Source organism: Anser cygnoides, chromosome 33, assembly GCF_040182565.1.
Source record: "Anser cygnoides isolate HZ-2024a breed goose chromosome 33, Taihu_goose_T2T_genome, whole genome shotgun sequence".
NCBI classification, from domain to species: Eukaryota; Metazoa; Chordata; class Aves; order Anseriformes; family Anatidae; genus Anser; species Anser cygnoides.
The window spans coordinates 1,696,020-1,701,675 of record NC_089905.1 but is presented as its reverse complement, the minus strand read 5'-3'; positions in this window follow the sequence as shown (position 1 = coordinate 1,701,675).

The window sequence follows — 5,656 nt, the reverse complement described above, 5'->3', positions numbered from 1 at the left end:
CAGGATAAATGCAGCTCCAAGAGCCCTGGGAAGCAAACACGGGTGCGTGCAAACGTGCGAGCTGGGGAAACGTGCCCGAGACCTCTCGGAAAGGGCTCCTGGGCACAGGGCTGAGCATCGAATGGCTTGGGGTGGCGAGAGACGAGCCAAAGGGCAGGGAACAACCACGTAGCAGCACCAAGCAGACCAGAGGCACGGGTGGAGGAGCACCGAAAGGGGATGGAAAAGCCTCTGCTGGGTGCACCTGTGGGGTCCTCGAGGCGGAGACCCCTGGGCAGAGCCCCACAACCCCTCCTGCCACCGTTCCTCCTGGGATGCAGGAGCAGCGCCGTGGGGATGGGCACCGCTGGGGGGATGGCGTCGCAAAGCCCTCAGGTGCAAGCAGGGCGCGTGCCACATTCGGGGCTGGAAATCCAGACCCCACAGCTGTGAGCAGCAGGTTTAGGAGCAGGCAGGAGGCTCTCCCGGTCTTCTGCTCGTCCCTACAGCTGGGCAAGACTTTACTGCGGGAGGCGAGCAGAGCAGGGGCGTACAGAGCACCCATGGCCCCAAAAAGGATCGGGCACCTCCAGGAAAAAGCTGATCCCATCCCAAACAGGTCAGAGGTGGGGCCAGATGGGCTCTCGGGGCTCCCCACCGGCAGGGAACAGCCACAGAGGGGATTCACGGGGGGGCCAGGAGCTGCTCCCGAGGCTTTGCCCCAGTCCCTTGCCTCCACCACCCTGCGCGCCCCTTCCTACCTTCAATCCGGGGGGGCTCTAACCTGTAAAAAGCCAATTCCCGAGGGTCCTCCGGAGGAGCAGACCCCACAGAGGTGACCGGGCTCACCCACAGCCACAGAAAAATCCTTTAAGACCACCACCAACGAGAACCCAGCCCTTCTCCAAAGCACACCCCAAAAAAAAAAACCCCCAGAGACCAACCTGAGCGCCACGGCCGCATCCTGCAGGGCTCGGGGGGAGGCAGGGGGAAAGCAGAGCCCCCCCAGCCCAGCCTGACACAGAGCAGCCCCCCGGCTGCTCCTGGGTCCACGTGGGGGTCCCTCAGACCCATCACCCAGCTGGGGGCACCCTGGGGTGCGGGGGGGTCCCCACGTGCGAGACACCCAGGGAGGGCCAGGAGGAGGCAGGGTGTTGAGGTCCTCACCTTCGTTAAGGCCCCCCCAGGCACGATCTTGCCTCCCCCCCCCCAATAAATAATATTTCATCTGATTAGGTAGGCTCATTTGTGTTTTTTTTTTTCTTTTTCTTTTTTTTTTTTTTCCAAAACACCTTTGATCACCTCGCAAATTCCCCGTCGTCACAAACAGAGCCACCACAAACATTTGCTGAAATCCAAGTTTTATTTTCGGCAATCTTTTTTTTTTTTTTTTTAAATGCAAGAAAGGCAGTTGTAAAAAAAAAAATATTTTAAAAATAAGAAAAAGACAGAGGCTGAGAAAACATTAACAAGGCCCTGTGCTTTCTGCTAAAGTGCCTTCATTTCATTATCATTAAATTTGCCTAGTAATTAGATTTCAGTGCATGAATATTTTAAAAAAAAATGTAACAGACAGGCTGTCAAAAAAAAAGCACGACAACATCAATTCGGTAATTTTTTAGACAGAGACATTCATAAGCAATTAACACAGATTTCCTGGGTTTGGAGACTTTTTTTCCTTTCTTTTCTTCTTTTTTATTTTTTTTTTCCTTCCAGCCTTGTGTTCTTCACCTGAAATCAAAAGAAAAAGAAAACCACCGTAAACATCGGAGCTGCTGGTTAAGCTGTTTTCATTTTTTTTTGGTCCCCCCAGCTCGGTTTCCTCCCCAGCCCCGCTGAGCACCGTGGGGCCAGGCACCGGCCCCGCAGCACCCGATTCACCCAAGGTATCACGGAGCTCCTGGCTCGATTTTCAGGCATTTCTGCTGAAAACGGTGATTTCGAGCATTATTTGCATAATTGTACAGTTCGCCGGCTCCCTAATTATGTGATCTGTGTTTGGCACCGCTGCAGACTAGGGGAAGCTGGCGAGGGGCAAGGAGGTGCCGGGGCCTGATCCTGCACCTGGCTGAGCACCGCAGACCCCGTCCCATCGAGTGTACGGGGCTCGGACATCCCGCAGAGCCAAGGGACCAAACCCCAAACCCACCAAGCATCCCTTGACCAAAACCACCTTGACCCAAGCCCATCCCTTGACCTAAACACGGGTGGATGCTGAAAACCCACGGCTAGTTTTTATCAGCGTCACTGGCAAACGTGAGAATACCCAAAAACAGCCCCACACAAAGAAAATCCGAGACCTCAGCTCGGGTCATGCCTTCCCGAAATCTCCTTTGCAAGGTTTTATCGGCAAAGGCAGGGAGTGGAAGCAGTTGGTACAAGCGGCTGAACGACCAAATCAAAAGCATGTGAGCAGATTAAAGAATCAATCTCCCCGTTTGATGCAGAGGAAATCCCGCTAATTATAAAGAAGGGGCTTATTTCCTGGAGTCACTCTGTTTGAAGTCATCAGAAACTAGTAATACTTAATTACTCGACTTTATGGACTAGGGAGCGGCGAGCCCCTTCGCCCGCTCGCCGGCCCGCTGGTGCCATCGCTGGGGCTTGCAGGGGGTGGTGGAGATGTTCCTCCCATCCCCCTGCACTTATTTATTCAGACGAAGCCCTTAACAGCCCTCGCTTGAGCCTGCGGGGAAGCATTTACACGCGCGCTTTAAAAGGCGAATATAATGAAAATTAAAAATAATCATTTAAAAAAAAAAAAAAAAGCAACCAACACAACAGAGTGCTTTTGCCATGCAAGCTACCTGGGTATTAGCACAGGCGTGTGGGCTTTGTGCTAGCAAACGCCTGCGGGATCAGGAATTTGGAAAGAAACCCAAGGGAAGGCGTTCACTGCATCTGAGTCCTTGGGCAGGGAAGGGTGCGGCCGCCACCAGCTCTCCCTGGGCGAGATTGTGGCCACGGACCGAAAATAACGCCCTCGGATATTCTGGGGGAGAGCACGTGGGGAAAGAGAGCGGCAGGGAGGCACAGGGTCTCGGAAATGGCACGGGGTAAGGTAATGTAAAGGACCTGGAGAGGTGCCACATGCAGGGCAAACGCGTTTGGCACGTGGCCGGGATGGGCTTCGCCTAAACCACCACGGGAAAGCTCCAGCTCCGGCTGCCAGGTCGCTCACATGGAGGAGGAAAAATGTAAAATAAAATAGCAGCAATCATGTTGTAACGGACTGGGAGAAAAGCTCGAAAACTGCGACCCAAGAGATTCAAACGGGGAAATCCAAATAAGTTCATTTTTATTAAGTCTTGCCCTTGTGGGTGCAGTCTCAAGGGGAGCCGAACACCGAGCGCGCCTCAACCGAAGCCCCAGGAGAACCCGTCCCTGGCCAGGGAGCAAACCCCACAGAGCCAAACCCACTCTGAGGCTGACACTGGGGTCTCTGCATCCCTCGGTGCCTGCCCCTCATCCTCCTAAAGGTTTCGGGCAGCTTCCATGGTGGCAGTACCTGGAGGACGCAGCTTTGGTTTTGCTCCAGTTGGCGTTGGCTTTCCAAATTCCTCACCACCTTCTCCAACTAAATCGGTAAATTTGGGGATGGGCAGCAGCAACCTCTTCCTCCAGCCCCACCAGTGCTCACCCACCTGGCTCGAGGTCTCTGTTAGGAGCAGCAGCTACGATAGCCAAGATTTTGGGGTTTTTGTGGCTCCATTCCGGTGTCTATTGAGCACTGGGGGACGTGGCACTGCCACGCTCTGAAATTCTGCACATACCAGCTCGCCTCGGGAATGTCCCAGGAATGCTGCTGCGGAGTCATGAGGCTTCACAGCCAGGAACTGGGGGAGAAAAGGGTGGTTTATTTTTCCTAAGAGAGAGGGAGGCAAGCTGCTAAGCCCAGGCTTGGCCTAGGTGGGAAACTGTGCTGGTCAGAGCCATCCCTCCCGAGGTGGCTGAGCTTTTGTGCAAACCAGGCTGGGAGCCCCAAGATGCAAACTCCGGGGGGCTCTGGGTGCTGCGGGGGGCTCTGGGTGCTGTGGGGGCTCACGCTGGGGCAGGACACCCACCAGCATGACCCTTGGGTGCCCTCACCACCACACATCTCACCGTCATGCTGCCGGTGGGAGCGCAGTATCAGCATCTCATGCTGCTCCTCGTGCCCGTTCCTGGCGTTTTTTTTGCAGAAAAACCCTGCCCCAGCGCTGTGCAGAAGGCTGGATTCCCAGCCTGGCATTTGCTGGAGGACGAGAGCTACATTTCCCACCCAGAGGCATTTCCTCCAGTCCCCACCAGCACTTTCTGTGCTCCAGGTTCCCCGTTGGAGGCACGGCCTCCACCCAGCGAGCCAGCGGAGGCCGGCGAGGCAGGTAGCCATGGCAGGGAAGGGAATGGGCTGAGACGGACCCCGGGTTAAACCCTCACCCCCCTGCCCAAGCAGAACCCAGAAAGCCCCCAGGTGAGTGTACCACGGGTGGGTTTTTCCTCCCCTCGTCATCTCCAAGGTACACGAGGAGGCGAGGAAGGATGCGCCGCGAGGGGAACGTCCCCGCCATCATGGCTGGCAAGTGGGAGGGGAATTGAGTTTTGTCCACCTGGGGCTGGAGGCCTCCTTCACCACAACCCGTCGCTGGCACGAGCACAGCCAGCCCCATGCAGGGCTCCCAAACCCAGGGCTGCTTCTCCATGTGCCACCCCAAGGCCAGGGCCGATGGATGTGCCCCTGCACCACCCCAAAATGGGCTCAAGCAGTGTCACCATCCCTTGGTTCAGGGGATCCGCTGCGCTCAACGCACCTGGAAAATAAACTCATCAGCAAGAAAACCTTGCTGCCAGCGAAGTAAAGGCTTTAACGCCCCGCGAGGGCTGGGCACCCAAAGGTCCTGCTCCCATTTCGCTCCCTTAGGGGTGATGGGGATGGCGAGGCGGGCGCAGAGTCCCCCACAGCCGGCGGCTCGCCGCAGCCCGGCCGAGGTCCGTTTGTCACTTTTCCTTCATTATTTGCAGTTTGTACACAGGCATCATTAGGGATTCATTCGGTTTCCCTAGCAGCAGGCATTAGTCTGGCTTCCCTTTTCCCCCTCTCTCTCCCTCTCTCAGCAGCGCCCTTTATTTTTAGTGTCTTATTTACAGTTTGACAGAGTAACTGTAACCCTTGCAAGCTACTCCAGCGGCTTTAATCGGGGGAATAATGGGTCCTGTCTGGCGATGAATAGAATTTAGGGGACAGATTGTTCCACACTCGCCCGGTGGGGGTAATTTATTTATGTGCGCACTTGTCAGGAGGAGAAAGGGACGGGGGGATCTGTATGCGCCGAGGACACCGCCGCCGCTGAAAGGCGGAGGGGAAGGGAGAATGGAGCCAAACGCCCCGGATCCCGCTGTCCCCCTGGCAGCTGAATGCCTCCGGTGGCCGTGAACTTGGAGGGGCCGAAAGCCCCATTCCCAGGCCCTCGGCACGTCAGCGGGGCCGCCCGCGGGTGCTGCCGGCAGCGGGGCTGCGGGGCTCCAGATGGGTCCGGCCGTGGCGCTCTGCCCTCCCCAGCGCTGCCCCGCATTGCCGCGGCGCGGGGAGCACGTCCCATGGCAACGGTACAGTAGCAGCGGCACAGCGGGGGGCTGGGAAGAGAGGCAAAGCCCTCGGAAAAATACAGGATGGGTCCAGACAATGGCCCCCCTCTCA